Genomic DNA, 10000 nt, shown 5'->3' on the forward strand with positions numbered 1-10000 from the left:
CACACACCTTTCAGTGTATCTCTCTGTCTCTCACACACACACCTTTCAGTGTATCTCTCTGTCTCTCACACACACACCTTTCAGTGTGTATCTCTGTCTCTCACACACACACCTTTCAGTGTGTATCTCTGTCTCTCACACACACACCTTTCAGTGTGTATCTCTGTCTCTCACACACACACCTCTCAATGTGTATCTCTGTCTCTTGCACACACACCTTTCAGTGTGTATCTCTGTCTCTCACACACACACACACCTTTCAGTGTGTATCTCTGTCTCTCACACACACACCTTTCAGTGTGTCTCTCTGTCTCTCACACACACACCTTTCAGTGTGTATCTCTGTCTCTCACACACACACCTTTCCGTGTGTAGCTCTGTCTCTCACACACACACACCTTTCAGTGTATCTCTCTGTCTCTCACACACACACCTTTCAGTGTATCTCTCTGTCTCTCACACACACACCTTTCAGTGTGTATCTCTGTCTCTCACACACACACCTTTCAGTGTGTATCTCTGTCTCTCACACACACACCTTTCAGTGTGTATCTCTGTCTCTCACACACACACCTTTCAGTGTGTATCTCTGTCTCTCACACACACACCTCTCAATGTGTATCTCTGTCTCTTGCACACACACCTTTCAGTGTGTATCTCTGTCTCTCACACACACACACACCTTTCAGTGTGTATCTCTGTCTCTCACACACACACCTTTCAGTGTGTAGCTGTAGAAGCAGAGGCTGATGCCTGTGGAGTGTGAGGTAAAGTTGTAGGTTGATGCCTGTGGAGTGTGGGGTAAAGTTGTCGGTTGATGAAGTTCAAGTTCAAGTTCAAGTTTATTTAGAGCCCAATATCACTGTTTACAGTCTCAAGGGGCTTTACAGGCCACAACAGTCAAATCAAAATATGACGGCACCCCCTGACTTAATCCTCATGGCGGGCAAGAAAAAACTCCCCAAAAACCCAAGAGGGAAATGGGAAAATGGGAGAAATCTTGAGGAGGACCACAGAGAGAGGAGACCCCTCCTTGGTCAGACAGGTGTGCAATAGGTGCCGACCACGTGGGCAGTTACAGCTGAAAATAAATTGGGGCATGAACAAAGGGGATGGTGATGTAGACAGGAGGCTGATGGGGGATGGAAGATGATGACACCAGGATGGATCAGTCCACAGGGCGGGAGGAGTCAGGATCACTGGTGTCTCAGGAGTAGCATGTGTGGCTCGACAGAGAGAGAGAGAGAGAGAGAGAGAGAGAGAGAGAGAGAGAGAGAGAGAGAGAGAGGGACATTGTTAGATGTTCATTTCCACATAATGGTTGAGGTAAATATACATCGTGTGCCGAGTGCAGGCAGGGACTCCAGCAAGACTAACTAGTACAGCATAGCTAAAAGGGAGAGCTAGAAGGTAATATGGACATGATGGCACTCTGGGACACAAGGCGCCACCCACTCCACAGTCAACAAACCTGAGTGAACATGTTAAAGTGGGGGGGCGACAGCATCCAAACATCCCAGTTCACCAAACAATCTATGCCCGAGAACCCTCCAGATCTGCTCCTTTGCCTAGTAAAGAGCTATTAGCAAAAGGCTTGGCTAAACAGATAAGTTTTCAGCCTTGACTTAAACATAGAGACTGTGTCTGAGTCTCGAACATTAATTGGGAGGCTATTCCATAACTGTGGGGCTCTGTAAGAGAAGGCTCTGCCCCCTGCTGTAGCCATCATAACTCGAGGTACCAACAAATAGCCTGCACCTTTTGATCTAAGGTGCAGGCTATGATGCCTGTGGAGTGTGGGGTAAAGTTGTAGGTTCATGCCTGTGGAGTGTGGGGTAAAGTTGTAGGTTGATGTCTGTGGAGTGTGGGGTAAAGTTGTCGGTTGATGCCTGTGGAGTGTGGGGTAAAGTTGTAGGTTGATGTGTGTGTGGTAAAGTTGTCGGTTGATGCCTGTGGAGTGTGGGGTGAAGTTGTAGGTTGATGTGTGTGGAGTGTGAGGTAAAGTTGTAGGTTGATGCCTGTGGAGTGTGGGGTAAAGTTGTCGGTTGATGTCTGTGGAGTGTGAGGTAAAGTTGTAGGTTGATGCCTGTGGAGTGTGGGGTAAAGTTGTAGGTTGATGTCTGTGGAGTGTGGGGTAAAGTTGTAGGTTGATGTGTGTGGGGTAAAGTTGTAGGTTGATGTGTGTGTGGTAAAGTTGTAGGTTGATGCCTGTGGAGTGTGGGGTAAAGTTGTAGGTTGATGTGTGTGGGGTAAAGTTGTAGGTTGATGTGTGTGTGGTAAAGTTGTAGGTTGATGCCTGTGGAGTGTGGGGTAAAGTTGTCGGTTGATGTGTGTGGGGTAAAGTTGTCGGTTGATGCCTGTGGATTGTGGGGTAAAGTTGTAGGTTGATGCCTGTGGAGTGTGGGGTAAAGTTGTAGGTTGATGTCTGTGGAGTGTGGGGTAAAGTCGTAGGTTGATGTGTGTGGGGTAAAGTTGTAGGTTGATGTGTGTGTGGTAAAGTTGTAGGTTGATGCCTGTGGAGTGTGGGGTAAAGTTGTAGGTTGATGTGTGTGGGGTAAAGTTGTAGGTTGATGTGTGTGTGGTAAAGTTGTAGGTTGATGCCTGTGGAGTGTGTGGTAAAGTTGTAGGTTGATTCCTTGTGGAGTGTGGGGTAAAGTTGTAGGTTGATGCCTGTGGATTGTGGGGTAAAGTTGTAGGTTGATGCCTGTGGAGTGTGGGGTAAAGTTGTAGGTTGATGTGTGTGTGGTAAAGTTGTAGGTTGATGCCTGTGGAGTGTGGGGTAAAGTTGTCGGTTGATGCCTGTGGAGTGTGTGGTAAAGTTGTAGGTTGATGTCTTGTGGAGTGTGGGGTAAAGTTGTCGGTTGATGCCTGTGGAGTGTGGGGTAAAGTTGTAGGTTGATGTGTGTGTGGTAAAGTTGTCGGTTGATGTCTGTGGAGTGTGGGGTAAAGTTGTAGGTTGATTCCTTGTGGAGTGTGGGGTAAAGTTGTAGGTTGATGTCTGTGGATTGTGGGGTAAAGTTGTCGGTTGATGCCTGTGGAGTGTGTGGTAAAGTTGTAGGTTGATGCCTGTGGAGTGTGGGGTAAAGTTGTAGGTTGATGTGTGTGTGGTAAAGTTGTAGGTTGATGTCTGTGGAGTGTGGGGTAAAGTTGTAGGTTGATGCCTGTGGAGTGTGGGGTAAAGTTGTAGGTTGATTCCTTGTGGAGTGTGGGGTAAAGTTGTAGGTTGATGCCTGTGGAGTGTGGGGTAAAGTTGTAGGTTGATGCCTGTGGAGTGTGGGGTAAAGTTGTCGGTTGATGCCTGTGGAGTGTGAGGTAAAGTTGTCGGTTGATGCCTGTGGATTGTGGGGTAAAGTTGTAGGTTGATGTCTGTGGAGTGTGGGGTAAAGTTGTCGGTTGATGCCTGTGGAGTGTGGGGTAAAGTTGTAGGTTGATGCCTGTGGAGTGTGTGGTAAAGTTGTAGGTTGATGCCTGTGGAGTGTGTGGTAAAGTTGTCGGTTGATGCCTGTGGAGTGTGGGGTAAAGTTGTCGGTTGATGTCTGTGGAGTGTGGGGTAAAGTTGTAGGTTGATGTCTGTGGAGTGTGGGGTAAAGTTGTAGGTTGGTGTCTGTGGAGTGTGGGGTAAAGTTGTCGGTTGATGCCTGTGGAGTGTGTGGTAAAGTTGTAGGTTGATGCCTGTGGAGTGTGGGGTAAAGTTGTCGGTTGATGCCTGTGGAGTGTGTGGTAAAGTTGTAGGTTGATGCCTGTGGAGTGTGGGGTAAAGTTGTAGGTTGATGTGTGTGTGGTAAAGTTGTAGGTTGATGTCTGTGGAGTGTGAGGTAAAGTTGTAGGTTGATGCCTGTGGAGTGTGGGGTAAAGTTGTAGGTTGATGCCTGTGGAGTGTGGGGTAAAGTTGTCGGTTGATGCCTGTGGAGTGTGGGGTAAAGTTGTAGGTTGATGCCTGTGGAGTGTGGGGTAAAGTTGTAGGTTGATGCCTGTGGAGTGTGAGGTAAAGTTGTCGGTTGATGCCTGTGGAGTGTGGGGTAAAGTTGTAGGTTGATGCCTGTGGAGTGTGGGGTAAAGTTGTAGGTTGATGTCTGTGGAGTGTGGGGTAAAGTTGTCGGTTGATGCCTGTGGAGTGTGGGGTAAAGTTGTCGGTTGATGCCTGTGGAGTGTGGGGTAAAGTTGTAGGTTGATGTCTGTGGAGTGTGGGGTAAAGTTGTAGGTTGGTGTCTGTGGAGTGTGGGGTAAAGTTGTCGGTTGATGCCTGTGGAGTGTGTGGTAAAGTTGTAGGTTGATGCCTGTGGAGTGTGGGGTAAAGTTGTCGGTTGATGCCTGTGGATTGTGGGGTAAAGTTGTAGGTTGATGTCTGTGGAGTGTGGGGTAAAGTTGTCGGTTGATGCCTGTGGAGTGTGGGGTAAAGTTGTAGGTTGATGTGTGTGTGGTAAAGTTGTAGGTTGATGCCTGTGGAGTGTGTGGTAAAGTTGTAGGTTGATTCCTTGTGGAGTGTGGGGTAAAGTTGTAGGTTGATGCTTGTGGAGTGTGGGGTAAAGTTGTCGGTTGATGCCTGTGGATTGTGGGGTAAAGTTGTAGGTTGATGCCTGTGGAGTGTGAGGTAAAGTTGTAGGTTGATGCCTGTGGAGTGTGGGGTAAAGTTGTAGGTTGATGTCTGTGGAGTGTGGGGTAAAGTTGTAGGTTGATTCCTTGTGGAGTGTGGGGTAAAGTTGTAGGTTGATGCCTGTGGATTGTGGGGTAAAGTTGTCGGTTGATGCCTGTGGAGTGTGGGGTAAAGTTGTAGGTTGATGTGTGTGGAGTGTGGGGTAAAGTTGTAGGTTGATGCCTGTGGAGTGTGGGGTAAAGTTGTAGGTTGATGTGTGTGTGGTAAAGTTGTAGGTTGATGTCTGTGGAGTGTGAGGTAAAGTTGTAGGTTGATTCCTTGTGGAGTGTGGGGTAAAGTTGTCGGTTGATGCCTGTGGAGTGTGGGGTAAAGTTGTAGGTTGATGCCTGTGGAGTGTGGGGTAAAGTTGTCGGTTGATGCCTGTGGATTGTGGGGTAAAGTTGTAGGTTGATGTCTGTGGAGTGTGGGGTAAAGTTGTAGGTTGATGCCTGTGGAGTGTGGGGTAAAGTTGTAGGTTGATGTGTGTGTGGTAAAGTTGTAGGTTGATGCCTGTGGAGTGTGGGGTAAAGTTGTAGGTTGATGTGTGTGTGGTAAAGTTGTAGGTTGATGTGTGTGTGGTAAAGTTGTAGGTTGATGTCTGTGGAGTGTGAGGTAAAGTTGTCGGTTGATGCCTGTGGAGTGTGGGGTAAAGTTGTCGGTTGATGCCTGTGGAGTGTGGGGTAAAGTTGTAGGTTGATTCCTTGTGGAGTGTGGGGTAAAGTTGTCGGTTGATGTGTGTGTGGTAAAGTTGTCGGTTGATGTCTGTGGAGTGTGGGGTAAAGTTGTAGGTTGATGCCTGTGGAGTGTGGGGTAAAGTTGTAGGTTGATGTGTGTGTGGTAAAGTTGTAGGTTGATGTGTGTGGAGTGTGGGGTAAAGTTGTAGGTTGATGCCTGTGGAGTGTGAAGTAAAGTTGTAGGTTGATGCCTGTGGAGTGTGGGGTAAAGTTGTAGGTTGATGCCTGTGGAGTGTGGGGTAAAGTTGTAGGTTGATGTCTGTGGAGTGTGGGGTAAAGTTGTAGGTTGATGTGTGTGGGGTAAAGTTGTAGGTTGATGTGTGTGTGGTAAAGTTGTAGGTTGATGCCTGTGGAGTGTGGGGTAAAGTTGTAGGTTGATGCCTGTGGAGTGTGAGGTAAAGTTGTAGGTTGATGTGTGTGTGGTAAAGTTGTAGGTTGATGCCTGTGGAGTGTGGGGTAAAGTTGTAGGTTGATGCCTGTGGAGTGTGAGGTAAAGTTGTAGGTTGATGTGTGTGTGGTAAAGTTGTCGGTTGATGCCTGTGGAGTGTGAGGTAAAGTTGTAGGTTGATGTGTGTGGAGTGTGGGGTAAAGTTGTAGGTTGATGCCTGTGGAGTGTGGGGTAAAGTTGTAGGTTGATGCCTGTGGAGTGTGGGGTAAAGTTGTAGGTTGATGCCTGTGGAGTGTGGGGTAAAGTTGTAGGTTGGTGTCTGTGGAGTGTGAGGTAAAGTTGTAGGTTGATGTGTGTGTGGTAAAGTTGTAGGTTGATGCCTGTGGAGTGTGGGGTAAAGTTGTAGGTTGATGTCTGTGGAGTGTGAGGTAAAGTTGTAGGTTGATGTGTGTGTGGTAAAGTTGTAGGTTGATGCCTGTGGAGTGTGTGGTAAAGTTGTAGGTTGATGCCTGTGGAGTGTGGGGTAAAGTTGTAGGTTGATGTCTGTGGAGTGTGGGGTAAAGTTGTCGGTTGATGCCTGTGGATTGTGGGGTAAAGTTGTAGGTTGATGCCTGTGGAGTGTGTGGTAAAGTTGTAGGTTGATGCCTGTGGAGTGTGGGGTAAAGTTGTAGGTTGATGTCTGTGGAGTGTGAGGTAAAGTTGTAGGTTGATGTGTGTGTGGTAAAGTTGTAGGTTGATGCCTGTGGAGTGTGGGGTAAAGTTGTAGGTTGATTCCTTGTGGAGTGTGGGGTAAAGTTGTAGGTTGATGTCTGTGGAGTGTGGGGTAAAGTTGTAGGTTGATGCCTGTGGAGTGTGAGGTAAAGTTGTAGGTTGATGTGTGTGGAGTGTGGGGTAAAGTTGTAGGTTGATGTCTGTGGAGTGTGAGGTAAAGTTGTAGGTTGATGTGTGTGAGGTAAAGTTGTAGGTTGATGTGTGTGTGGTAAAGTTGTAGGTTGGTGTCTGTGGAGTGTGGGGTAAAGTTGTAGGTTGATGCCTGTGGAGTAAAGTTGTAGGTTGATGCCTGTGGAGTGTGGGGTAAAGTTGTCGGTTGATGTCTGTGGAGTGTGGGGTAAAGTTGTCGGTTGATGTCTGTGGAGTGTGGGGTAAAGTTGTAGGTTGATGCCTGTGGAGTGTGGGGTAAAGTTGTAGGTTGGTGTCTGTGGAGTGTGAGGTAAAGTTGTAGGTTGGTGTCTGTGGAGTGTGAGGTAAAGTTGTAGGTTGATGTCTGTGGAGTGTGGGGTAAAGTTGTAGGTTGATGTCTGTGGAGTGTGGGGTAAAGTTGTAGGTTGGTGTCTGTGGAGTGTGAGGTAAAGTTGTAGGTTGGTGTCTGTGGAGTGTGAGGTAAAGTTGTAGGTTGATGTGTGTGTGGTAAAGTTGTAGGTTGATGCCTGTGGAGTGTGGGGTAAAGTTGTAGGTTGATTCCTTGTGGAGTGTGGGGTAAAGTTGTAGGTTGATGTCTGTGGAGTGTGGGGTAAAGTTGTAGGTTGATGCCTGTGGAGTGTGGGGTAAAGTTGTAGGTTGATGTCTGTGGAGTGTGAGGTAAAGTTGTAGGTTGATGTGTGTGTGGTAAAGTTGTAGGTTGGTGTCTGTGGAGTGTGGGGTAAAGTTGTAGGTTGATGCCTGTGGAGTAAAGTTGTAGGTTGATGCCTGTGGAGTGTGGGGTAAAGTTGTCGGTTGATGTCTGTGGAGTGTGGGGTAAAGTTGTCGGTTGATGCCTGTGGAGTGTGGGGTAAAGTTGTAGGTTGATGCCTGTGGAGTGTGAGGTAAAGTTGTAGGTTGATGCCTGTGGAGTGTGAGGTAAAGTTGTAGGTTGATGTCTGTGGATTGTGGGGTAAAGTTGTAGGTTGATGCCTGTGGAGTGTGAGGTAAAGTTGTAGGTTGGTGTCTGTGGAGTGTGAGGTAAAGTTGTAGGTTGGTGTCTGTGGAGTGTGGGGTAAAGTTGTCGGTTGATGCCTGTGGAGTGTGAGGTAAAGTTGTAGGTTGATGTCTGTGGAGTGTGGGGTAAAGTTGTAGGTTGATGCCTGTGGAGTAAAGTTGTAGGTTGATGCCTGTGGAGTGTGGGGTAAAGTTGTCGGTTGATGTCTGTGGAGTGTGGGGTAAAGTTGTCGGTTGATGTCTGTGGAGTGTGGGGTAAAGTTGTAGGTTGATGCCTGTGGAGTGTGGGGTAAAGTTGTAGGTTGGTGTCTGTGGAGTGTGAGGTAAAGTTGTAGGTTGATGTCTGTGGAGTGTGAGGTAAAGTTGTAGGTTGGTGTCTGTGGAGTGTGAGGTAAATTGTAGGTTGATGTCTGTGGAGTGTGAGGTAAAGTTGTAGGTTGGTGTCTGTGGAGTGTGAGGTAAAGTTGTAGGTTGGTGTCTGTGGAGTGTGAGGTAAAGTTGTAGGTTGATGTGTGTGTGGTAAAGTTGTAGGTTGATGCCTGTGGAGTGTGGGGTAAAGTTGTAGGTTGATTCCTTGTGGAGTGTGGGGTAAAGTTGTAGGTTGATGTCTGTGGAGTGTGGGGTAAAGTTGTAGGTTGATGCCTGTGGAGTGTGGGGTAAAGTTGTAGGTTGATGTCTGTGGAGTGTGAGGTAAAGTTGTAGGTTGATGTGTGTGTGGTAAAGTTGTAGGTTGGTGTCTGTGGAGTGTGGGGTAAAGTTGTAGGTTGATGCCTGTGGAGTAAAGTTGTAGGTTGATGCCTGTGGAGTGTGGGGTAAAGTTGTCGGTTGATGTCTGTGGAGTGTGGGGTAAAGTTGTCGGTTGATGCCTGTGGAGTGTGGGGTAAAGTTGTAGGTTGATGCCTGTGGAGTGTGAGGTAAAGTTGTAGGTTGATGCCTGTGGAGTGTGAGGTAAAGTTGTAGGTTGATGTCTGTGGATTGTGGGGTAAAGTTGTAGGTTGATGCCTGTGGAGTGTGAGGTAAAGTTGTAGGTTGGTGTCTGTGGAGTGTGAGGTAAAGTTGTAGGTTGGTGTCTGTGGAGTGTGAGGTAAAGTTGTAGGTTGATGTCTGTGGAGTGTGGGGTAAAGTTGTAGGTTGATGCCTGTGGAGTGTGAGGTAAAGTTGTAGGTTGATGTGTGTGTGGTAAAGTTGTAGGTTGATGCCTGTGGAGTGTGGGGTAAAGTTGTCGGTTGATGTGTGTGGAGTGTGTGGTAAAGTTGTAGGTTGATGCCTGTGGAGTGTGGGGTAAAGTTGTAGGTTGATGTGTGTGGAGTGTGAGGTAAAGTTGTAGGTTGATGCCTGTGGAGTGTGGGGTAAAGTTGTCGGTTGATGCCTGTGGAGTGTGAAGTAAAGTTGTAGGTTGATGCCTGTGGAGTGTGGGGTAAAGTTGTCGGTTGATGTGTGTGGAGTGTGAGGTAAAGTTGTAGGTTGATGCCTGTGGAGTGTGGGGTAAAGTTGTAGGTTGATGTGTGTGGAGTGTGAGGTAAAGTTGTAGGTTGATGCCTGTGGAGTGTGGGGTAAAGTTGTCGGTTGATGCCTGTGGAGTGTGAAGTAAAGTTGTAGGTTGATGCCTGTGGAGTGTGAGGTAAAGTTGTAGGTTGATGTGTGTGTGGTAAAGTTGTAGGTTGATGCCTGTGGAGTGTGGGGTAAAGTTGTAGGTTGATGCCTGTGGAGTGTGGGGTAAAGTTGTCGGTTGATGCCTGTGGAGTGTGGGGTAAAGTTGTCGGTTGATGCCTGTGGAGTGTGAAGTAAAGTTGTAGGTTGATGCCTGTGGAGTGTGAGGTAAAGTTGTAGGTTGATGTGTGTGTGGTAAAGTTGTAGGTTGATGCCTGTGGAGTGTGGGGTAAAGTTGTAGGTTGATGCCTGTGGAGTGTGGGGTAAAGTTGTAGGTTGATGCCTGTGGAGTGTGGGGTAAAGTTGTCGGTTGATGCCTGTGGAGTGTGGGGTAAAGTTGTAGGTTGATGCCTGTGGAGTGTGGGGTAAAGTTGTCGGTTGATGTGTGTGGAGTGTGAGGTAAAGTTGTAGGTTGATGCCTGTGGAGTGTGGGGTAAAGTTGTAGGTTGATGTCTGTGGAGTGTGAGGTAAAGTTGTCGGTTGATGCCTGTGGAGTGTGGGGTAAAGTTGTAGGTTGATGCCTGTGGAGTGTGAGGTAAAGTTGTAGGTTGATGTGTGTGTGGTAAAGTTGTAGGTTGATGCCTGTGGAGTGTGGGGTAAAGTTGTAGGTTGATGCCTGTGGAGTGTGGGGTAAAGTTGTAGGTTGATGTGTGTGGAGTGTGGGGTAAAGTTGTAGGTTGA

At 47.6% G+C, this 10000-nt stretch overlaps 1 protein-coding gene across 1 annotated transcript in view; it reads left to right on the top strand.

Annotated features, from left to right (window-relative positions):
* The window catches only part of cwf19l2 (CWF19 like cell cycle control factor 2), a 51027-nt gene that overhangs the window by 26414 nt on the left and 14613 nt on the right, over positions 1 to 10000 (top strand). The window lies entirely within an intron of this gene.

The sequence above is a fragment of the Chanos chanos genome, chromosome 6 (assembly GCF_902362185.1).
Source record: "Chanos chanos chromosome 6, fChaCha1.1, whole genome shotgun sequence".
Taxonomy (NCBI): domain Eukaryota; kingdom Metazoa; phylum Chordata; class Actinopteri; order Gonorynchiformes; family Chanidae; genus Chanos; species Chanos chanos.